Here is a 26,220-nt window from a genome sequence, read left to right on the forward strand (position 1 = left end):
TGTTCCCTCCACAACTTAAGCAAAAATGAGAAAAGCAGAATACGTGGCCTATTTTAGAATTACCTCCAACTACAAAAAACAGCATCAGAAAATTACCCTTTAAAAACAGAAGATGGGTTGGGAACTCAGAAAACCACTGACGATTGATTAAATAGTTTTCCCTCTCATATTTGCATTCACTTTTTCATCATGTATTATTTTTGAGAAAATGTTTAATTTAATTATAAATCTAGTAATCAAGAGACTTGAGTTAAAGCCCTGGTTTTATCCCTAAATAATTGGGAAGCTTCAAAAAATTTCAGGTCTCTTAGAAAAAACTATTTGCTTATCTATGAATCAAGACCAACTATCAAGTTACATTTTAGCATTCTTCATATATCAGTATTTTATTAGGTTTCATTGAAGGCTATTAGTGATTGACCAGAGCTAAATTAATTCTAACCATTAGTTCTTTCAAGATTAAACAGAATAGAGGTGCCTGGTTGGCTCAGTCTGTAGAGCATGGGATGCTTGACCTCAGTGTTGTGAATTCAAGCCCCACGCTGGTCATAGAGCTTACTTAAAAAAAAAGGGGGTGCCTGCGTGGCTCAGTCGGTTAAGCATCTGACTTCAGCTCAGGTCACGATCTCACGGTTTGTGAGTTTGAGCCCCACATCGGGCTCGGTGCTGTCAGCACAAGCCTCTGTCTCCCTCTCTCTCTGCTCCTCCCCCACCTCTTAAAAATAAATAAACATTAAAAAATAACATAAAAGATTAAACATAATAAAAAATAAGTATGTTATTCAAAAGATAAAACTTCTTACTGTTTTTTCAATATATTTCCTTTCAATATTTTATATATTTTACAGTAAATACATACTCATACTTTATGTAGTGGTTCTTATTCATATACAGTTCAATCATATGACTTTGACTTCACATAACATGAAATAGTATTGAATTTTTCTATAACTATTGGCTATAAATTTATAGAATTTAACTGAATGAAACCACGGTTCCATTTACGGAAACAATCTGGAATATAATACATTTCTTTCTGATCTGAAGCAAGTATGACTAGATTTTTACATAACTGCAAATGGATGTGTGGCATCATTTGAAGATTTCACTGTTTATTAAGAATTAAAAGCTGTTCATGGAATTTATACACTTTACCTAACTTGGAATCAGACATTCCTCATGCTACAGTCCTTTTGTGGTTATTATTTAATATCTTTAATTTTTCAAAGCCTATTTCTCTTTTTAAAAATCCCAGATGAAGAAAGATAGCTAAAAATTACATAAAACATTTGCCTTCTTGTCACTTTGCCTCGTCAGTGTGGGTCAAACACAAAAGTCTAGTCATACTTGCATTAAATGAGAAAGAAGTATGCCCTAAAATTCTAATTTGTTTCCCATTCCGTAAGTCAACACACAAGTTTTATTTAATCATACCTTGTAAATATCACTGGAGAAAACAAATTTCAAAGTATGTTCTTTCAGCATAAGCTATGGTAAGCTATGCAATTTTCATAAGAATTGTAAAAAAAAGACCAAGAACCCAATACTTTGAGCTTGGCATTTTGAGGTGGGGGATCCTCCAGGAGTAACATGAACATATATGCCTATGACCGTGACTTAAAAAAAAAACCCTTCTTCTTGTGCCATCAAGGCAAGTGGGAAAAGTTGGATAGGAATAGAGCATGGTGATAATGGAACAATATCTAAAGGCAGTTCATAAATGACCATTAGCTTAACCTACTCTGAGGCCTTTGAATATGTAGATGCTTGCAAAGCAACTTAAGAAACAAACCAAAAAGATCAAAGTAACCTGAGATTGAAAGTCGCATCAAAACCAGATCCATGAGAAGATCAAATACTCCATGATTGTCCTCAAAAAGTTCATAATTACATCTTCAAAAATGAACAAAAAGAAACCCAAAAATGAACTGCCAGTGTAGCTGCCTGGATCTAAAGAATGGTGTCGACTCTCAACTTTAAATTGGAATATTAAAAGGAAGTGTTTAATAAAGTTTTATTTGCAATGAAATTCAAAACCCATAAATGATTTCCAGTTTGGCATTGGCAAATTCTAGTTCATAGCAGCTTAATGTTTTCAGATAAAGGCAGTGGTTTCAGAAGTTAAAGAACAGAAGTTCAGGGGGCCAACAATGGCTTTTTAGAATGGATTACTACAACTTGAACCTTTTTGCATTTTTCTTCACTGACTTCCTTGACATTTTCTCCTTCCATATATGCCAAGAGTCTGGTTTTGTGAGTCACTGAATTCAGCTTTTTTTCTGTAAGTGATCTCTCAATCTGAGATAATTGAATGTTATTGGCAAGCTCTATTACTTTATTTCATGTTGGCTAGAGGAATGTGGTTACAAAGCAGTCATCAGCCTAGGCCTCAGGGAAAGAGAACTTGGAACACCACGCTTCACAAAACAAAGGATCATCAAAGAAATGAGTCCCACTCCCAGCCAAATATGACGGAACTGTGCCACTCTAGCAGCACCGCTTCCCAAAGCGGAATAGGGCACGTCCTGAATTTGATGAAAAGCATCTAAGTTCTCCAGATACTGATCAAAGAGTGAATATTTTATACTCACAAAAATGCCATTGATAGTGATTTGTATAGAAGTGAGAATACAACAACTCAGCACAACAGACTCATCTAGAACTTGCATGACCCCCTAGGAGGTCTTGCCCTTTGGCTCCACTACTGTCAAAGGCCCTTGTACACAAGACCCCAAGACAGGTCAGACCACATGGTAATCTTAGGCAGCTACAGCACCAGTAGAATTTGTACCAAACTGGGTGGAGGCCTATCGTGTGCAGGGAGGAAGCCAAGTACTTCATCACAACTTGGACCACCTCCCTTCTCTAGTTCCCTTACACCTTTGTTTCTCAGCTCTGGTGAAATCCCACCGTTATGCTTTACCTCAGCCCCTTTCACTGCAGCCCTGAGAATCTTAATCCCATTTTCCTCAAGCTTCTATACCCTCATCTTGTCCTAGAAACCTCTCCAGGCCCAATGGGAATCCTGGCCCTCCCCTGAGGATAAGCTTTCTCCTGCAAAATGAATAAAATTCTCCGGCCCACTCCTGTCTGCCAACATGAGCATTTCCCTGCTTCTTAAGGCCTTTGCCCTGTGTTCATACTCTCTGCTACACTTCATCGCTTTTTTATGTCAGCCTCTTATGTCACTTTCCCTTGTTCAGCGGGAACTTCAGGGCCTGCGTTCACCCTTTCTTTCCACCTGGTGACTGCTTAATGTTGGAGGTGATCTTGTCCATGTTGAATAGAATCAAAAAGATAAACTTCTTAGTGATAATATGAGACTGTGGATCACCTCAAGAATTTATAATTTTATCAATAATGTTAAAAGTAATGTGATTATAGTTTGTGTATAATAGAACTCATCTAAAATATGTAAGTATTTATATAGAATTATAAAAATAATTTCTTACTGGTTTCTGTTCAATAAGTGAAACAGTGTTTAAGTTGCTTCAAATTAATTAGTGTAAAAAATAGTATGGCATCCAATTTTTAAAATGAAACTGCTTATTTGAAGGGTCTGCTTACATTCTAAAATGTAGAGTAAATTTAACTTCTGCTAAAAAACTGTTCTTTCATGACCTGATATTTAGAGTCTTACACATTAAGTCTTGTATACTATCCCTATACTTTCTCTTGTTAGCATTAACTTTTTAAGTTCTAGAGATGTGTGGAAATAATCTTCAGGTGTCTTTATAGATGTATTATTGTTATATCCCCATTAACTTAGATTTTCCCCCCCCAATGAATATAGCTTTCTCTTCCCTCAATCAGGCATTCTAATTAAAAAATATATACAATTAAACTGAGGGTTGATGGGGGGTGGGAGGGAGGGGAGGGCGGGTGATGGGCATTGAGGAAGGCACCTTTTGGGATGAGCACTGGGTGTTGTATGGAAACCAATTTGACAATAAATTTCATATATTGAGAAAATAAATAAATAAATAAGTAAAATAAATAAAAAATATATACAATTAAAAAATAAAAAAGCCAAGGTGAACGTAAAACTCATGTAGAATCCACTCTTCCCCTCAGAAAGTCATTCTTTCATAAATAGCTCTTGGGATTACAGCTTACATAATTTTTTTACTATGAATAGTAAATATGCTTCTTCCATAAGGAATAAGGTTAACAACCTCATGTGTAGCGGTTCTTACTTTTTCTAGTACACAAATATATTCTAGATATATAGCATGCTGTGTGGTGTGTGTGTGTGCATGTGTATGTATATGTTAACAAAATTTAGGTGGTCATTTGTTTTTATAATAATAATATCTCATTATATATGCTTCTCTATGTTAATATTTTTGTACTACACAGTGTTATGAAAATTTCTCCAAGTAACTGTTTAATGTTGGAGGTGATCTTGGCATAAGGAAAAAATATAGTAATTTTGAATACAGATGTGTGAGGCCTTGGGTAACTTAAAAAATTGTGTTTTAGTTTTCTTACCTGTAAAATTACCACCACCTACTAAGTTGTTGTAAGGACCAAATGAGTTCCTAGCTCAGGGCACATGCTTCTTAAGAATCTTATTTACTTCTTTTAATGGCTGCATAATACTACATGATGTGGGGGTGCCATCATGACTTAGTCACTCACCAACTGAGGGGCATTTACTTTGTTTTCAGTCTTTGACTATTACAAACAGTGATACAACACACATAATTGTATGTAGATCTCATCTAGCACTGATTTTATTTCCATGGGACAGGATCCTGAGAGTGGGAGAGATAAATATATTATTAATTTCAATGGCTAAGTCATATTTCTTTTTAAAAAGGCTGAAACAGTTACCATTTCTGCATACAAGAAAGTACCCTTTCCCTGAATGTCTTCAGCAAGAGGTACTTCCCCTTTTCACTTTTGCTCATCTAATGGCTATGCAGTAATATATTGATGTTATTTTATTTGCATTTCCCTAACTCGTAGCAAAGTTGGGCATGAATTCATGTTTAGTGACCTCTTGGATTTGCTTTCTCCCAATCTCATTTGCCCGTTTTTTCTTTTTGGCTATTTGTGTTTTTATCCATTTGTAAGTACTTTTTATATAGCTTAAACCTCTATCATATATTTCAGGTCATTTCCCTAAGTTATGATTTCCTTTTAAATTTTATTATTATTATTATTGAAACTTATTTGGGTTTTTCTTTCTTTTTTAAATTAATCAATTAATTAATTTTAAAGAGAGAGAGAGCACAAGAAGGGGAGGGGCAGAGGGAGAGAGAGAATATTAAGAAGGCTTCACTCTCAGCATGGAGCCCAACATGAGGCTCTTGGGGCTCTATCCCACAATGCTGGGATCACGAACTGAGCCCAAATCAAGAGTCCAATGCTCAACCAACTGATACACCCAAGCACCCTGATTGATTGATTTATTTATTTTAGAGAGAGAGAGAGAGAGAGAGCACAAGTGGGGGAAAGGGGCTGAGGGATAAAAAGAGAATCTTAAGTAGGCTCCCCACTCAGCACAGAGCCCAATTCAGGGCTTGAGCCCATGATCCTGGGATTATGACCTGAGCCGAAATCAAGAGTCAGATGCTCAACCAACTGAGCCACCCAGGAACCCCCCATTGCTTCTTTTTTTAAAGTTAAGTTTATGTTGAAGCACAACGTTCACTTCCTTTTGGTTGATGTTTAATCCTTTTTAAATGGATTAAATTTTTAAATTATGTGTGTATTTTCTTTCATAGCTTCTAAGTCCTATCTCGGTTAATCAACAACTTGAGGAATATTTCTTGCATATGAAACCTATTATTTTTTCCTTCTTTTCTTTAATCAACCTGGAACTTCTTGAAATACTCTTTTCCAGATGAATACACTGTTAGGTCAGCACCATTTTAAATTTTTTTTTTTCAACATTTATTTATTTTTGGGACAGAGAGAGACAGAGCATGAACGGGGGTGGGGCAGAGAGAGAGGGAGACACAGAATCGGAAACAGGCTCCAGGCTCTGAGCCATCAGCCCAGAGCCCGACGCGGGGCTCGAACTCACAGACCGTGAGATCGTGACCTGGCTGAAGTCGGACGCTTAACCGACCGCGCCACCCAGGCGCCCCAGCACCATTTTAAAAATAACCCATCTTATCCCTTTTAACTGAAATACCATTTTTGTTACATATCAAATACCCACATGTACTGGAATCTATTTCTGAGCTCTCTCTCTTCTGTCCTCTGACTTGTCTCTTACTAAGCCCAAACCGAAGCCAATATAAGGAGGTTGTGATATGTTTTAATCTTGTAAGGCTAATCATTCCTCATGAGTCTTATATTCATGTATTATCTCACATAAACTTTAAGATCACTTTAGCCAATTCCTCCCAAATATTAGTCAAATTTAAATTACAATTATATTACATTTCCTTAATTTGGGGAGAATTCATAGTTTTTTCATATTGTATCTTTCTATCTAAAGACATATTGTTTGATGTCTTTTTTTAATAAAAAAAATTTTTTTAATGTTTATTTATTTTTAACAGAGAGAGAGACAGAGCATGAGTGGGGAAGGGGCAGAGAGAGAGGGAGACACGGAATCCGAAGCAGGCTCCAGGCTCCGAGCTGTCAGCACAGAGCCCTACACGGGGTCGAACTCACAGACCGCGAGATCATGACCTGAGCCAAAGTCAGACGCTCAACTGACTGAGCCACCCAGGCACCCCTTGATGCCTTTATATAACATTTTATTTTTTTAGATGGCCTTTTGGGGTTTTTTTTCTCTTTTATAACTTGTTGCTAGCAGAGAAAAAAGGTAATTTACTTTTGTTTACCACCTTAGGTCAATTCCGACCCCAGTATTTCATTCAGTGAACATTATAAATTTTCCTCACTGTTCAAGCTGTCCTTATTCTCATCAGACATCCTCACTTCCTACTTCATTAAGAGAATTGAGGTTATCAGCTTTCCAGACTCCTGTATGCATAATCACCTGTATTCATACCCATTCTTAACAGCTTTTCCTCCATTCTTGGAGGATGAAATTTGTTTCTTCCTATTGAAGACCAGGCTATATTAACTCCAGCCAACCCTTTCGATTTCCTTGAGTACCTTGCTTTATTAGTTATGCCACATTTTCTCCTTTGTTTTCCATCTCTGCTTCTTGTTTCTTTTCCTCAATCTCTTCTCTGTGCTCTGTTAAATTTCTCTTTTCTGGGGCGCCTGGGTGGCGCAGTCGGTTAAGCGTCCGACTTCAGCCAGGTCACGATCTCGCGGTCTGTGAGTTCGAGCCCCGCGTCGGGCTCTGGGCTGATGGCTCAGAGCCTGGAGCCTGTTTCCGATTCTGTGTCTCCCTCTCTCTCTGCCCTTCCCCCGTTCATGCTCTGTCTCTCTCTGTCCAAAAAGTAAATAAACATTGAAAAAAAAAAATTAAAAAAAAAAAAAAAAAAATTTCTCTTTTCTGTTGTGGAGAGGCTCCTTCAATGATCTTGGCCTGATTCTACAGTCATTCAGTCATTTCCAGTTATCACAAATACATAATTTGGATTGTTTAGTTTTTCTCCCATCCTCCCTTAACTTAGGTTAAAACTATGGCTCTGTCAGCTTAGAGTGAGAAGGACAGACAAGGCTCTGGCTCCCAGAAACTGCCTCAGCCTCTTTCTAGCTCTTCTGTATTTGTAGAGAGAAGAAAGAAAAATGTCTCTTTCCTGGACTGGGGCAAATTACAGTGTTGTGAGTCCCTGCTTCTGTGACTAACACTGAGTGTCCATCAATGAACTGTGAACATGTTCAAATGTTGGCTTTCTCTTCTAATACTTGTATGGATCCTTAAATAAGCCTTGGAAAAAGGGTCTCAGGTGGGAGATCTGCCTGCAGGTATATATCTCTTCTCCAATCCCCATTAGCTCCCACATGGGCAGTCTATCTTGTTGCCTGGAGTGGACTAAGTCTCTGCTCAAATCACCACAGTATTTTACAACTTCTCCCTGAGAGTGGAGTTTATTTCTCCACCCCTTAAATCCAGACTCAACTGTATAACTTGCTTTGGCCAGTGGAACATAAGAAAATGTGACTTTTGAGGTTTGTGTGCATGATACAAGTCCTACTGCTATTGTAAAGCAAAACTCAGCCCTAAACAAAATATACTCCTAAGGCAATGCAATTCAGTAAAGATAAAAATAAAAGGATGAGGGGTGCCCAGGTAGTTCAGTTGGTTAAGGATTTGACTCTTGATTTTGGCTCAGGTCATGATCTCATGGTTCATGACATCAAGCAACACGTGGGGTTCTGCACTGACAGAATGGAGCCTGCTTGGGATCCTCTCTCTATCCCCCTCAAAATAAATAAATAAAAACATTTTTTAAAAAGGATGAGCAAATACGAACAAAAAGAAAATATGGACCATGGTTTTGATATGTATGAATACATAATCCAAACCAAAAAGCAATTTTAAAAGACCTCAATGCTAAAGGGAAGAATTGACAAGGAAGATATGATATGAATATCTATGTACCAAATAACTTAGCAATAACTCTCATGAAGTAAAAGCTATAGAATATACAAGGAGAAAGAGAAACGCACTAAAAATAGAACACTTTAATATACTTTCCAATCCAAAATAGATCAAACGGTTAAAAAAAAAAGATATGAAGAGATGGAAATAATCACAGAAACAAAGAGGATTAAGAAGTTACTGCATACAACTCTAGAAAGTAAATAAACCTGGATAAGATGGATAATGTTTCAGGAAAATGTAATCAACTAAAACCCCAGAAGATTTGGAAATTCTTCAGAGCTCAATTTCCATTGAAATAGATGAATTAGGTTGTAGTAGCGTAAGTATAGTTAAGAATACCAAGGTTAAACACTAATACTAAAATTGTGTGTTAGAATTGAGGAAAAGCCTAAAGAAGTGGTTGCAAACTAATTGTTGCTTTTGTATGTTGCAAATGTGTATTCCACCCCTAAAAAGTACCATTGTCTTGTCTCACAAAGGAATCTTTAGAGATAGGTAATTCTAATGCTATTTAAACTGTCCCAGATATTAGAAAAGTGAAAACTTCCAGATTATTTTACAAATTATGACTTTGATACGAAAACCTGATAAATTGCAAAAAAAGATGATCAATTTTACTGTTGAATATCAATTGAAAAAGATAATAAATTATTAACAAACATTAAGAGAATAATGGATCATAATCAAATGGGTTTCCTCCCCACCACTTGCACAAGAATGGCTCAACAGTACAAAATATATTAATGTGTTATAACATATTAAAGTATCCATGGAGAAAAATTCTGTTCATGTACATAGCTGTTGAAAAGGCATTTGATAAAAATCAAATCTACTCTAGATTCTTTAAAAAGAACTCAAAATAAGAGTTGATGAAAACTTCCTTTATATGCTTATACATATTTTATATCAGCCCTAAGGCTAGCATATTTCCTAATGGAGAAATACTGGAGATGTTTCTCACAAAGTCAGGAAATAGACAAAGATGTCCACAATCACCACTACTACTTCATATTGTCTAATTGATTGTCCAATAACTCCAATACCACAGATAATTAAAGGTGTAACAGTTGGAAAAATAAAAGCCACATATTTGTAGATAGTATGATTGTACACCTGGAAAATCCAAGAGATAGCAAATGAAAATGATGACAAACAATTCAGCAAGGTAACAACGAGACAGAGAAACTAAAGGACTCCATAAAAATCTGCCTTTTGCTCCTTTTCCCTGCTTCTGTTTTTGCTAGGACCTGCACCCCCCCACCCCCCAACCTTACACATGTCTTGTAAAGAGCATATATCCTCCATGTAAGGGACAAAGAGTTAATGGTTCTCTAGGATAAATAACATCTAAAGAAGGACCAGGTGAGAATGACTAGAGGGAGCTATCAAATGCACATTCCAGACTATCAGTGCTAGACATCTCAATGCCAAGACCCCCTGACTCCAAGGAATGACACCTGGGCTCTTTGTTCTAACTGGTTCCTGAATGCTTGTACATGTACACATACATGAGAACTCCATCCTCAAAAAAAAACCAAACCAAAACAAAACAAAAAAACAAAAACAAAAAAACAAAAAACCCAAAAAACCCCACAAAAAACCCCCACAAAAAAACCAAAACAAAACCCAAAAAAACCCTGATCCCAAAGATGAGACTCCCTCCTTTCCTTTCTGAGTCTCTCAGACACTCACTCTGTCTCATATCTACTCTCTCTAGATCTTCAGTAAACTCTGCTTTCACCTCCAGCTGGCTCACATTTGATTTCCTTCCTGTGTGAAGCCAAGGACCCTCTTGGATGGTCCTCAGACCTAGTCTGCTGGCATCAAGCAGAATATAAATTTATTCATAAAGAGAAATTGAGTAACATACAGAATTAAAATAAATACATACAAATTTGACTTAAAATAATAAACAAGTAAATCCCATTTCAATAACAATAAAATTCAAAATAATCAAGACTTACTATGAAATTTGCAGAACTAAAGGAGAATTGTTCTAATACAAAGGATATAAAAGTTAATCTGAACAAATGTAAAGACATACTGTGTTCTTTGATAGGAAGATTCAATATCACAAGGCAGTATGTTACATTTATAAATTACCAAGGAACAATTATAATAAAAATACAGGTGATTTTCTGGAACTAGATAAACCAGTTTTAAAGTTCTCATGAAAAAAACACATGAACAAAGAAAAATAGCCTAGAAAATTCTGATAACAATAAGGGTACTATCCTTACCAGATATTAAAACATGCTAAAGTAATTTAAATTACTATGCACTTGCAATTATAAACGTAGACTTCTGAGGAAGATGGTACAGTAGGAGGACCCTAAGTTTGCCTTGTCCCATGGATACAACTAGATAGCATTCACATTAGTGTAAATAAACCAGAAAACACCCTGAAGGCTGGCAGAACAAACTCTTCACAGCTAAGTATAGGGAAGAGGCTGCATTGAAGAAGGTAGGAAGGGCAGAGATGTGATCCAGAGCTAAAGAGACCTACAGGAGTGTCTGCAGGAGGGAAGGAGCCAATAGCACAGAGAGTGGAGAGAAACAGATTCTCACCCTGGTGTACCCACATGGGAAAGACGAATCCCCACAACATTTGGCTTTGAACACCAGAGGGGCCAGATTTCATGAGTTCTTATAATCAGCAAGACTTAAAACCTAGAACTTTAAAAATCAACGACTTGGCTTTGGAAGAGACAGAAAGGTCAGAGAAAACTCAGTTCCCTCCCTTAAAGAGACAGCACAACAAACAGCCCCTCAGAGACACAGCATAGAAGCAGCAGTTTGAAAAATGCCTAGGGTATATAGGAGGGTAATTTGTTTACTAACCTCAGAGTGGTCATAAAGATATTCCCATATTTGAGAAAAGGGTGAAAAACCTCAGTGAGACCCTTAACAAAGGGATAGAAAACATAAAAAAGAATCACTCAGAGGTGAAGAACTCAATAAATCAAATAAAAAATACAATAGATAGAGAGCAGAAGAATGGATCAGCAAACTGGAGGACAGACTAATGGAAAATAATCAAGCTGAACAGGTAAGAGCAAAAAAATGAAAATAGACTTGAAATGAAATTAAATAGACTAGAAATGAAAATAGGCCATCAGGCGTAATAACATTCACACGATAGGGATTCCAGAAGAAGAGAGAGAGAAGGGGGCAGAAAATTTATTTGAAGAAATAATAGCTGGAAACTTCCTGAATATGGGGAGGGAGACAGAAATCCAGATCCAGGAGGCACAGAGAGGCCCCAACAAAATCAACCCAAAGAGGTCCACACCAAGACACATGGTAATTAAAATGGCAAAAAGTAGTGATTAAAAGAGAATTTTAAGAACAACAAGAAAAATAAAACAGTTGGATACAAGAGAAATCTCATAAGGCTACCAGTGGATTTTTTCAGCAGAAATTTTACAAGCCAGAAGGGAGTGGCATGCTATATACAAAGTGCTAAAAGGAAAAAAACCCTGCAGCCAAGAATACCCTATCCAGCAAGGCCTTCATTCAGAATAGAAGGAGAGATAAAGAGTTTCCCAGACAAACAAAAGTTAGAGGAATTCATGATCACCAAACCAGCCCTACAGGATATGTTAAAGAGGACTCTTTGAGTAGAAAAGAAAGACCATAAGTAGGAGTAAAAAAAGTAGAAAGCACTAAAGAAGTAAAAAATAAGTATATCTATAAAAATCAGTCAAGGAAATCACAAAATAAGTTTGTAAAGTAGGACACTATATACCTAAAACATGGAGAGTAGAGGAGTAAAGAATGGGTTCAAACTTAAAGTGACCATCAACTTAATACAGACTTCCATATGCATAAGATGTTATAAACAAACCAAATGGTAACCACAAATCAAAAACCAGTCATAGATATGCAAAAAGTAGGGGCGCCTGGGTGGCGCAGTCGGTTAAGCGTCCGACTTCAGCCAGGTCACCATCTTGCGGTCCAGGAGTTCGAGCCCCGCGTCAGGCTCTGGGCTGATGGCTCAGAGCCTGGAGCCTGTTTCCAATTCTGTGTCTCCCTCTCTCTCTGCCCCTCCCCCGTTCATGCTCTGTCTCTCTCTGTCCCAAAAATAAATAAACGTTGATATGCAAAAAGTAAAGAGAAAGTATATCACTACAGAAAGTATATCAAGTATATCACTACAGAAAGCCAACTAACTGTGAGAGGAGAGAGCAAGAGAAGAAAAGAAAAGAGAACTACAAAAACAACCACAAAATACGAAACAAAAATGGCAGTAAGCACACACCTGTCAATAATTACTTTGAATGTAAATAGACTAAATACTCCAGTCAAAAGATATAAGGGCACAGAAGGATAAAAGGGCAAGACCCATCCATATGCTGCCTACAAGAGACTCATTTCAGACCTAAGATACAAGCAGATTGAAAGCCAAGGGATGGTGAAGCATTTTTCATACAAATGGATGTGAAAAGACAGCTGGGGTAGCAATACTTATATTGGACAAAATAGATTTTAAAACAAAGACTGTAACAAGAGACAAAGAAGGACACTACATAATTATAAAGGGAACAATCCAACAAGAATATATAACAGGGTACCTGGGTGGCTCTATCCCTTAAGCGTCTGACTCTTGGCTTCAGCTCAATTCATGATCTCATGGTTCATGAAATCAAGCCCCACATTGGGCTCTACACTGATGGTGTAGAGCCTACTTGGGATTCTCTCTCTCCCTCTCTCTTTGCCCCCCCCCAAATAAATGAACTTAAAAACAAATAAACTTAAAAAAAGAATATAGGGGCGCCTGGGGGGGTTCAGTCAGTTAAGCGTCCAGCTTCGGCTCAGATCATGATCTCACGGTCCATGGGTTCAAGCTGCATGTCAGACTCCGTGCTGACAGCTTGGAGCCTGGAGCATGTTTCAAATTCTATCTCACTCTCTCTCTGCCCCTTGCCTACTCACATTCTGTCTCGTCTCTCTCTCTCTTTCTCTCAAAAACAAAAAAACATTAAAAAAAAAAAGAATATATAACAATTGCAAATACTTATGCACCCAACATGAAAGAACACAAAAACATAAAGTAGTTAATAACAAGCATAAATAAAGTAATCAATAGTAACACAATACAAGTATGCAACTTTAACACCCCACTTACATCAATGGATAGATCAGCTAAACAGAAAATCAACAAGGAAACAGGCTTTGAATGACACATTGGACCAGAGGGATCTAACAGATATATTCAGAACATTCCATCCTAAAACAGAATACACATTCTTTTCAAGCACATATGTAACATTCTCCACAATAGATCACATATAAGGCCAAAAATAAGTCTCAATAAATTCAAAAAGATGAAAGTCATACCATGCATCTTTTCTGAACACAATGCTATGAATCTAGAAATCAACCATAAAAAAAATCTGTAGAGAGCACAAATACATGGAGTTTAAATAATATGCTACTAAACAATGAATGGGTCAACCAAGGAATCAAAATGTACATGGAGGCAAATGAAAATGAAAACACAAAAATCCAAAATCTTTGGGATGCAGCAAAATTTGTTCTAAAACTGAAGTTCATAGCAACACAGGCCTACCTCAAGAAGCAAGAAAGATCTCAAATGAACAACTTAACTTTACACCTAAAGGAGCTAGAAAAAGAAAAACAAACAAAACTCAAACCAGTAGAAGGAAGGAAATCATAAAGATTAGAGCAAAAACAAATGACATAAAATCTTAAAAAAAACAATGCAAGAGATCAATAACACCAGGCGCTGGTTTGTATAAGTCAATAAATTGATAAACCTTTAATCAGATGAATCAAAAAAATATAAAGAGAGAGAAAAAACTCAAATAAACAAAATCAGAGATGAAAGAGGAGAAATAACAATGGATGCCACAGAAATACAAAGGATTATAAGAGAATATTATTAAAAATTATATGCCAACATATTGGACAACTGAGAAGAAATGGATAAATTTCTAGAAACATATAACCTCCCAAAACTGAATCAGGAAGAAGTAGAAAATTTGAACAGACTGATTACCAGCAATTAAATTGAATCAGTAATCATAAAACTCTCAACAAACAAAAATCCAGGACCAGAGAGCTTCACAGGTGAATACACCCAAATATTTAAAGAAGAGTTAGGGGTGTACCTGGCTATTTCAGTTGGTATACCATGATTTCAGGGTTGTCAGTTCAAGCCCCATGTTGGCTGTGGAGCCTACTAAAAAACATTTAAAAAAAATAAAGAGTTAATACCTAGTTTTCTTAAACTATTCCAAAAAATAGAAGAGGAAAGAAACCTTCCAAATTCATTATATGAGGGGTCAGCATTACCCTGACACCAAAACCAAATAAAGACACTACAAAAAAAGAGAATTACAGACCAATATTTCTGATGAACATAGACGGAAAAATCCTCACCAAATATTAGCAAACTGAATCCAACAATACATTAAAGAAGTCTTTCACCACGATCAAGTGGAATTTATTCCTGGGATGCAAAGGTGGTTCAATATTCACAAATCAATCAATGTGATATAGCACATAAACAAAAGAAAGGATGAAAACCATACGATTATTTCAGTAGATGGAGAAAAAAGCATTTGACAAGGGACAACATCCATTCATGATAAAAACCCTCAACAAAGTCACTTTAGAGGGAACATACCTCAACATAATAAAGGCCATATATGAAAAACCCACAGCTTACATCATACTCAATGGTGAAAAACTGAAAACTCTCCCTAAGGCCAGATGTCCACTCTTACCACTTTTATTCAACATAGAACTCAGAATCCTAGCCACAACAATCAGAAAAGAGAAAGGAATAAAAGGCATCTAAATTGGTACAGAAAAAGTAAAACTTTTATTATTTGAAGGTGACATACTATATGTGGAAAACCCTAAAGACCCCACCAAAAAACTACTAGAACTGATCATTGAATTCAGTAAGATTGCAGGACACAAAACTGATGTACAGAAATCCACTGCATTTCTATACACTAATAATGAAGCAGCAAAAAGAGAAATTAGGCAAACAATCCCATTTGCATTTGCACCCAAATAATAAGATACCTAAGAATAAGCTTAACCAAAGAGATGAAAGACCTGTACTCTGAAAACTATAAAACACTGATGAAAGAGGATAGAGATGACACAAACAAATGGCAAGACATTTCATGCTCATGGACTGGGAGAACAAATACTGTTAAAATATCCATACTACCCAAAGCAATCTACAGATTTAATGTAATCCCTATCAAAATACCAACAGAATTTTTCATAGAACTAGAACAAACAATTCTAAAATTTGTATGGAACCACAAAAGACCCCCAATAACCAAAGCAATCTTGGAAAGAAAAAAACCCCAAAACTGGAGGAATCACAATCCCAGATTTTAAGTTATACTACAAAGCTGTGATAATCAAAACAGTATGGTACCAGCACAAAAATAGACACCTAGATCAAGAGGACAGAATAGACAGCCCAGAAATAAACCCATATTTATATGGTCAAATAATCTTAGATTAAGGAGGTAAGAATACACAACAGGTAACAGATAGTCTCTTAAATAAATGGTTCTGGGAAAACTAAACAGCTATATACAAAAGAATGAAACTGGGCCATTTTCTTACACTATATACAAAAATAAACTTAAAGTGGATTAAAGACCTAAATGTGAGACCTGAAACCATAAAAATCCTAGAAGAGAGCACAGACAGTAATTTTTCTGACATTGGCAACAGCAACATTTTTTTCTAGATAGGTCTCTGGATGCAAGGGAAACAAAAGAAAACATAAACTATTAGGACTACATCAAAACAAAAAGCTTCTTCACAGTGAAGGAAACAATCAATGAAACCAAAAGACAACCCACTATATGGGAGAAGGTATTTGCAAATGACATATCTGATAAAAGGTTAGTATCCAAAATATATAAAGAACTTATAGAACTTAACACACACACACACACACACACACACACACACACACACACACGCACACACAATCCAATTAAAAATGCACAGCAGAAGACAATGAACAGACATTTCTCTAAAGAAGACGTAAGGTTGGCCAACACATGAAAAGATGCTCAACATCACTAATCATCAGGTAAATGCAAATCAAAACAACAATAAGATATCACCTCATATCTGTCAGAATGGCTAAAATAAAAACCTGAAGAAAAAAAGTGTTGGTGAGGATGTGGAGAAGAGGAAACACTCTGTGAAGGGAATGCAGACTGGTAAACTAGGGCAGCCCCTGTAGGAAACATTAAAGAGTTTCCTCAAATGTTAAAAATAGAACTACCATATGATCCAGTAATTCCACTACTGGGTATTTACCCAAAGAATATGAAAATACTAACTTGGAAAGATACATGCACCTTTCTGTTTATGGCAGCATTATTTACAAGAGCCAAAATGTGAAAGCAATCCAAGTGTCCACCAACAGGTGAATGGATAAAGAAGAAGTGGTCTATATATACAATGAAATATTACTCAGCCATAAAAAAGAATGAATTCTTGCCATTTGCAACAACGTGGATGGAGCTAGGGAGTATAATGCTAAGTGAAGTAAATTAGTCAGAGAAAGACAAATATCATGATTTCACTCCTATGTGGAATTTAGGAAACAAAACAACAGACAAACAAAAAAGAGAGACAAACCAAAACAGACTCTTAACTGTTATCTCATGAGACTACAAGCTTCATGAAGGCAGAACTGTTTTTCTCAGTACTTTGAAAAATGCTTGGCACGTGGTAATCAGTAAAGGTTTGTGAGAAGAAAGAATGAATTAACCTCCATAAACTTGCAAAATGATATTCTTATCCTCTTTTTCCAGATATGGAAATAGAGGATCAGAAAAGTTGGGTGATCTATCCAGCATTCCAAAACATGGCCCACATCTAAATCCTGTGGTTTTGAATGCTACACTGTCTCCCAAATGCAGAGGGGCTTCTCATGAAAATAAATAAGAAAGGCCAGGAAGCGGCGTAGGTAGCTAAAGAGGAAGGCAGTTTGGTTCTTGTTAATGAGGTTATGGTAGCACTGGGCGTTGTATGGAAACCAATTTGACAATAAATTTCATACTTAAAAAATAATAAAAAATGAGGTTATGGTTATAGAAAAAGAGCAGGCTCAGTTTGAGGGGGCTGGAGATGAAGTAAGGTCCTTGGGGTTTCAACCTCACATCATAATAATGATGTGATGAGGGAAGTAGGTTTGCAAAGGGATAGGGCTCTCAGAGGATCCTGTGGAATGGAGGGAAGAGACTGGACAGCAGGAGGAAAATGAGCCAGAAAGAGAGTGAGGCTTTCCAGCAGCCATGGGGATAAAAGCATGAATGTGTGGTTGACTGAACGTAAGTGTCTACTTTGGGAAGTCTTTGCAGACTCCAGGAACAACCAGCTGGGACAGAATCGGGGGCGGGAGGCGGGATGGTGGTGAACTGCTCAGGTGTATCAGAAAGTACTCAACCAGGATGAGTCTATGGTATTTACTGTATTCCTCTAAGTTTTCTGAGCACTCTTCTCCCTGGAGAGACTTCTACTTACTAGCATGGCCTGTTTGCCCCTCATCAAATTCTGGCATAACCCCCAGTTCCTCTGGACTCCTGCTTCACTGCTATGAGCTGAGCTACATCCTGCTGCAGAGGCCAGGGGCAAGAACATAAATCATGCTCAGCTCTGGAAGGAGAGGAGTGTCTGCACAAGAAGGCCAGGGATGGATTTTCCAGGGGGAGAGTTAAAAGCTTAAAGTTTCTGATGTATATATAATACCACATCTTATGCTCTCAGAAGTGGGTGTAAATTTATCTGGGTATGGTCTTAGACCACTTAAGAAACTGGCAGGTTTAAAAGGAATGGACAAATGGCTTTTAAAATATAGAAGCTCCTGACATCAGACATATTCCATTATGGTTAAAAATCTGTGTAGTTATATTTAGAGAGGGACAAAAAGGAGTAATATTAGGTTTATTGTGTCCATCACTAAAAAGCAAAATGTTTAGTATTAAGAGTTTCCAATAAAAACTATACCTTAAAACTGGAATCCAAATAATCCCAAACAGATAGTGAAGTGTATAGAAACAGGCTGGTGGCTCCTGAAAGGCAACCACAGCTGGCTCCCAAGCCCCCTTTGCCTGGAAACAGTTGCTAGGCAGTATTAGATTTGCTCACAAATGCACTTTTCACCCAGTGATGGGTATTATGATAAGATACATGCCACCTCCCAATCAATTTTTCTGCTCCTGTTTCATTAAAGGCAAGAGACTCTGGTCAACATTATTGATGATGGCACTGAATTGTGCCTGTCTATTTCCTGAACAAAAAGATTAAGATCTTTGCCTTCTAGGTCTGGGAGTATTTAGAAAAGTCTGAGAGCTACATATTTCCTTTGTTCTTAATTCCTTTGAGGCTAGTGGAAATGCTGTCCAGGGACCAGAATAATGGAATAGTGGATGTGAGACTCATCGTCCTTCAGGTTCTCTGATTGATTCACAAAAAAACAATACTGCAATTCATTTAATTTGAACTTACTTTAAAAATATTTAGTAGACAGATTCTGAGAATTTGAAACATATAAAGAAAACAAAGATATCATTCTAGAATTCTAAGGTGTTACTTTTGTATTGATGGCAGTCATGTGCTCAGTAATGCAAAAATAAAAGGCAAAAGTATGATGGCCCTTTTTCCAAATGGAGCTCTTTCTGCTACATCTGCCAAATAATTTATTGGATGTATTTCCATCTTTTGTACTCAACACTTCAAAAAACAAACATATCTTTTCTTCAAAGCACCTATGCTTCTAATATTCTCATTTTTGCTAAAAACACCTTCACATTCCTCATCCCGCAGACTTAAAATCCTGGAGCTATAATTGCCTCCTCCCCTATATTTTCTCCACGTCCAATAACCAAATCCTGCTTCATATTTCTTTTGTTCTCTCTTCCACTGAACCATCCTGTCTATTGTTTTCCTGCATCATTTTATTCTGTTCACCTCTATCTATCTATCTATCCATCTATCTATCTCCCATTTTTTTAGTCTGGAATTAAGAAGATCTAATCTTAGCCTCTCAAATGCCTAACCAGCCTCCCGCTCTTGTCACCCCACACCTTCTTCAACATTCCTGGCACCCAGTAGGTGTGATTCCCTGATTTCCTCTGTTCCTCTCCAAGTATTTATTCCTGCCTCTAAACCTGTTTCACCTGGAATGCCCTTAAATGCTTTCTGTCTCTAATCATCCCCAAATTTCGTCATCCCCTAAAGCTATTCTAGATTCCCACTTTCTCCATGGACCTTTCCTCAAGTCTCCAAACACACTAACGGAAAACTCTCACTAATATCTTTCAAAATTAGTCAGTTGGCATCTCCATATGTTCTAGAATGGTAGTTAATCCAGAATGTTGTCATAATGAGAACTGATACATGTACCTATTCTGTACTAAGTTAGCACTAATCTAAATACTTCCATTTGTTAAATTCGATTTTTCACAACTTCATGAAGTACATACGATTATAATCCCTATTTTTCTTTTTTTAAAGTTTTTTTTTTAATTTCAAGTTTTTATTTAAATACTAGTTAGTTAACATATCTGATAAAATTGGTTTCAGGAGTAGAATTTAGTGATCCATCACCTACATATAACACCTAGTGCTCATCACAACAAGTGCCATCCTTAATACCCATCACATAATACCTATTTTTCAAATGAGGAAATTGGGACACAGGGCAGCTATATAACTTACCCAAGTTCACACAGTAAGTGGCAGAGTTGGGAATCAAACTCAGCCACGCTGGTTCCAGAGTCTATGCTCTAAACCACTTAATCCTCATAATAGGTTCCTTGTAGTCTTAAAATTCCTACACATTTGACCAAAGAGAAAACAAGAAGGGGAAAGATTCAGTAACCCACCCTAAGTTACATAAAGCAGCATTTCTCAAAATGTAATATACTATGAATTACCCAGGGGTCTTTTAAAAATGCAGATTCTAATTTAGTAGGTATAGGATGGAGACTACATGTCTACATTTTTAACAAGTCCTCACATGGTACTAATTTTACTGGTCCACATACCACACTTTGAACAGCAAGTACAAACAGAAATGCTAGCTGAGATTTATTCCATCCAGTGTTACCTAAACATTAAAACAGATAAGGTGGGAGAAAATGTGACTGAGACAATTTGCTAGGAAAAAAAATTACCCCATTTTGAACCATCTTCTTGCAGATCATGAGGGATGAATAAACTTTATAGTGCTTTTTTCCACATGAATTTTTATTTTGTAGTAGTATAAGAGCTACATTTAGATAGTTTTAAGATTTACCACCCCTCTCAAACCTGTGCAAGTATTGAGCTTGTGCAAGATTTATCATCCATAAATTCACCATTCATGTCTCTATATCCCATCAATTAATTGCTCTGGGTAGTGGCTTAGGGATATGGGGTTGAAGGAGGAAAGAGTATTCAGGGGGAAATAGGCTTTCTGAGACCTCAGAAAGCTGGAGTTCAGGACACTACTCGTGGATCTGGGCATTCATTCTGCTTTTTCTTCTCAATGAACTTGCTGCTGAGTTAGGCTGGAGAACCAGAGAGTCGTAGATGTCTTAGTTGTGTTTTCCAATGAGGGCATATATTGTCCAAGTTCTTCTTAAATAGTAATGTATGTCCCTGGTACAAAAAGTACAGGATAGGGGCACCTGGGTGGCTCAGTAGGTTAAGCGGCTGACTTCAGCTCAGATCATGATCTCACGGTCTGTGAGTTTGAGCCCCACATCAGGCTCTGTGCTGGTAGCTCAAAGCCTGGAGCCTGCTTCTGATTCTGTGTCTTCCTCTCTCTCTGCCCCTCCCCTGCTTGCTCTCTGTCTCTCTGTCTCTCCCTGTCTCTCTCTCAAAAATAAGAAACATTAAAAAAAAATTTTTTTTTAAAGCATAGGATAAAATAAAACTTCCTGGATCTGAAAAGGCTTACCTTTTGCAGCTAGTATTAAAAGTTGTATATCCCTCTTTTAAGGGCTCTGGTGGCCAAGGGAAGCTGCTGAGATATGTGGCCAGCTGACTTCCACTAAGCCTCTATGTCCTGGGCCAAATACACAAATCCATCAGAAACTTCAGGACAGTGAGTAGGTATATTCTCTTTCTAGCCATCTGTCATCTATTTAAGCCTACAAAGTTAAAAAACAAAACAAAAAAGCATTACAGTTCTTCTGATGTCATTTCTTTCTTTGTTTAAAAAAAATGTTTGTTTATTTTGACAGAGAGAAAGAAAGAGTGTGAGCAGGGGAGGGGCAGAGAGAGAGAATCCCAAGTGCTGACAGAACAAAGCCCAAAGCGGGGCCTGATCTCACAAATCATGAGATCATGACCTGAGCCAAAATCAAGAGTTAGACACTTAACTGACTGCCCCCTTTTTCCTACCACTCTGGCCCTCTCCACATCTGTGATTTTGTGGGCCAAATTCTGTTTGCTTCATCTTCCCTTACCTAAAGTTGTAGTTCTGTAACCTACTCTATTTGGCCCTTAAACAAGTATGTATCCAGGAGCTTTTATTATGGACTTTAAATAACATTAATCACCAACTAAAGATATCTTTTTGTTGTTAGAGAAGGATGTAAAAGAAAACAGTATTCCTTACATTTCTCTTAGATGTATTTAGAATGCCAGATAAAATAGCTCTTTGAGACCTGAAAAATAAACTTTGTGGGTTTCTCTCATATATGAGAATCAGGAATTATTCAAAAATTAAGCTTTTTTTTTTAAAGGACACTGCAAAGATGCTTTCGATTTACTATGGTATTTTTACACATATTTATACAACATGATTTTCTGTTAATAAAATTTTAATTGTATAATGATACTTTCCAGTATGCAATGTACTCTCATTTTCAATATATTGCTTCTGGAGTAATTAATAAATCTGAATTATTAAAGACATTATTGTTTTTAAAAAGATTTTGAGGGCCTTCAAAAATATCTCCTCATATATTTTTCATAGCTTCATTATGTAAGTAATTTTGTTGAAAATCTATAGCTCTGAGAACTGTCATGCTGTTTCATTAATTTGTCTCTTCTTTCTAAAATATAATCAAGTGTATGGGGGAGGAAGGATTTATTTTGGTTCCCTCAATATTATGCTCTTTAATTTATAGAAAAGCATTTTGCCCCACAAACTTTTATTTTAGTAGAAATTGTCTTTTGCCATGTCAGCCACTATGATCTTTGTGTCACAGATTTCCCAGGATACATCCCAAATGAGTGCTAGGGAAAGAGAAAGCTCTCTCAGATAATTTACTATTACAGCATTGATTTCTGTATCGATTACAGAGTGGTTGATTTCATAGCTTTCTTGGTTCACTGCATTTAAAATCAAGTCCAAATTTGTACTTTGTAGAAAGTTGTTTTAAAGAGCACACAAAAATCCAAAACTGTTTCATTAGGGTGACACTGGAGACAAAAAATCCTCTAAATTTTATAGAGGCCATCATTTCACTGACAGAGATGGGCTTCCTACAGTCAACTTACTGCAGTGAATCTTGCTTGCAATCATGAGTTATCTGTATTTGGCAATGCTACGGACTCCCATACTCCAACATTTAGGAGCACATAAACTTGAAAGAATGAAGACATTTTCTGAAGATGCACTTAAATTAAATGCAGAAGACCTGAGGTGGAGAAAGAATTTGAAAGCCAATGGTAGTATATATTGACACCCTTCGTGAAAGCACAAGACTGATTTTTATTACGTACAGAATAACCAGATTTCATACCCAAATAACAAGCAGCTTTGCCAGAAAAAAAGATTTGGGAGGAGCAAACAAAGAAAAAAAAATTCACAGGTAAAGTTTTGCATTTGGCAATGCTACAGACTCCCACACTCCAACATTTAGGAGCACAAAATAAAACTACATAAAAAGAAAGGTTTTATATAAGTGAACTAAAAATTAGAGTACTAAGGAGCAAGAATGATTTGGCAATGAAAATCAAAAAACAATTAAATTAATTTTTAAGTATATGCTTAAAAAAGATTGATGAAAAATGAGGGAAATTAAGATACAAGCAGACTTTAAAAGTGAGATCAAGATACACAATAATTAAAAGGCTCAAATTCTTACACAGAGACATTTCTCGGATATTCCACATTTTGTATGAAGAGAAGCGATCCTTTTAACAGGAACAAAGCCTCAGTGGTGCTTTGTCAATCAATTTTCCATGTTAATACAATAGAATATGAAATAGTAATCAATACAATGAGTAAGAAGCATTTCTAAGAAATAAAAGCTATGTCAGACTGTAAAAAAAACAACATTATTGTTGAGTCAAAGAATAATGAGAATGATACTTAGAATCATGTTACACGAAATATTTACTTGGCTTCAAGAATAGTAGGATTCGAATCGCTTCAATCACAGAAAGAAAAAGCAAGTCAAAGTCTACCTTAAGATGGAACGGATTAAACCAGTAAACAGAAGAAATGAGTCCAACTAGTGTGAGAAGATCAGCCAGGGCAGGCCCAGCAAGGTTTTACCTCATCTTTAAAGAGACCACCAGGGAAGTGAGCAGAAGTTTCAGACAAGATCGAAAATGCTACCTACACAGGCGTCCGATTCCAGTCATCCTCTCTCCATTTCTAGCCCCTGGACAACACTCCTCGAAGACCAATCTTCCCATGAAGGACAAGAGCATACTTCTCTTTTGTAGTTATTTTCACTTTGAATTCAAATAATGGCCTATAATGAGTGCAGCCACTTTTTTCCTAATAACAAACTCACCACTAGGTTGCAGTCTTAGCTCAACCGCTTCTTTAAGAATATCTGTTTGCACGCAGTAAACCATTTTAACGATTGAGCACATACTACTTCTCCCTGGTGACAAGAACTGATACCAGCCACACTCACTTTATCAGTTCAGCAGCCCACCTAGATTCTGTAACAGATACAGTGTTCTTCAAGAGCATCAAAACTCACACATTGCTCCCCTACCACCTACCCCCTCTCAAAAAAATCCTCACAAGCTGCCCATCAAAAACGAAACAAAACAAAACCAAAAACCAAAACCCAAAAACGCTCACTCATCAGCAGGCAGCCTCTTAAGAGCTTTCCTCCACTACAAGGCAGATGATCATGTAACCAACAAAAATCATTTCTGGAGTATTTTAAGCTGCTATTTTCAGTATAGGATCAACAGTTAAATAACAGGTACATCATCACTTCTCTTCATTTCCAGGATTTTCTTGGGTCCTAAGATCCCATATAAGACCTCCATTGGCCTTGTGCTGATCCCTTTGAAAAGTCCCCCTTTCTGTAAGCATTGTGGGCACTTCCGCGAGTAATTCCCCAAATGAGCTTCAGGTAATGTGCATTCTTTTATCTCTAAAACCATAGTTAAAAAAAATTTTTAACGTTTGTTTATTTCTGAGGAAGATAGAGACAGAGCACCAGCAGGGGAGGGGCAGAGAGAGAGGGAGACACAGAATCTAGAGCAGGCTGCTGGCTCTGAGCTGTCAGCGCAGAGCCCAAAGTGGGGCTCGAACTCACGAACTGAGAGATCATGGCCTGAGCCAAAGTCAGTCAACCGACTGAGCCACCCAAGCGCCCCAAAACCATATTTTTAAAGGAAATTTACACTCTTTATTTTTTATTTTATTTTATTTATTTTGATAGAGAACATACAAATGGGAGAGGGGCAGAGAGAGAGGGAGAGTGAGAATCCCAAGCAGGCTCCACATTGTCAGCACAGAGCCCTATGCAGGCCTTGCACTCATGAACCACGAGATCATGACTGTAGCCTAAATCAAGAGTCACATGCTTAACCGACTGAGCCACCCAGGTGCCTGGACACTTTTTATTTTTAAAGGGAAAACCCAGGGATGGACAAAAAATAATAATAATAATAATACTAAGGAAATGAAACAATAATGTCTTATTTGTAATGTATTTGAATCCTTTTGATTCCTTATCTAATGGAAGTGCTCCTAAATGTTGTATTCTCCTTCCATGGATGACTCATAAGTTTTGTGGATGTTTTTGGGTGGGGAGGCAGGAAATAGCCGTCACAAATTCTTTTGGAGGAAATTCTTAGTTATTTAGTTTGGAATAAATTTTTAAAAATATTTCCAATGATACTAAATCACCCAATTATAATTTAAAATAAGTCATACATATCTATAATTCTCCCAAATTCCTACAAGATAAAGCAACTGGGAACAATCCCATAAAATAGACAACATTCATTTAGAGCCTAATGCAGGCCAGACCACACAGTCAGTGCTTGCCACACAGTTTCATTTAATCTGCTCCCAAACCCTGTAAGGTAAATTCTTTTACTATCCAGGTAGTCTTCCCTTTGCATGGTAGATAATACAGGACTATAAAAATGTGCAGGCTGAAAGTGTGCAGAGAGTCTAATAATCAATGGGAAAAATTACAATGGTCCATGATTTTAAAAACGTTTTGTCAAAGCTTTTAAAATTCTCTTATTGTTAGATTCTAAATATGTGAGGAAATCTAAAAATTTATAAAATTAGTAAATTAGTATACTGTAATTTAAAACATTAGAAACATATAGAACTGAAGTATTTTATTTCTTATTGAGATTTAGTTATAAACACTAAGTTATAAACACTTATGGAGAGTAGTCTGAACAGCTCCAGCTTCCTTCTGCCTGTCATGTATCTTACAATATGGATCCAGCGTCTTTCTTACTCTTTGGCAAATGGACATAATCTGTTTTCAGTCTGGATC

General features: G+C 36.8%; 1 protein-coding gene across 6 annotated transcripts in view; it reads right to left on the reverse strand.

The window, feature by feature from the left end:
- CC1H2orf88 (chromosome C1 C2orf88 homolog) overlaps positions 1–24,174 on the reverse strand; it is a 70,569-nt gene extending 46,395 nt beyond the window's left edge. For 2 of the 6 annotated variants that reach the window (XM_047869103.1, XM_047869104.1), the window contains exon 1: positions 18,515–18,602. The gene's annotated coding sequence lies outside the window, so the exon portion shown is untranslated. Of the gene's footprint in view, positions 1–18,514; positions 18,603–20,227; positions 20,343–21,452; positions 21,592–24,072 lie in introns of those variants that run through there. The other 4 variants (XM_047869105.1, XM_047869107.1, XM_047869109.1 and 1 more) reach the window with 4 other exon arrangements.
- Between the last annotated feature and the right edge of the window lie 2,046 nt (positions 24,175–26,220).

Source organism: Prionailurus viverrinus, chromosome C1 (genome assembly GCF_022837055.1).
Source record: "Prionailurus viverrinus isolate Anna chromosome C1, UM_Priviv_1.0, whole genome shotgun sequence".
NCBI classification, from domain to species: Eukaryota; Metazoa; Chordata; class Mammalia; order Carnivora; family Felidae; genus Prionailurus; species Prionailurus viverrinus.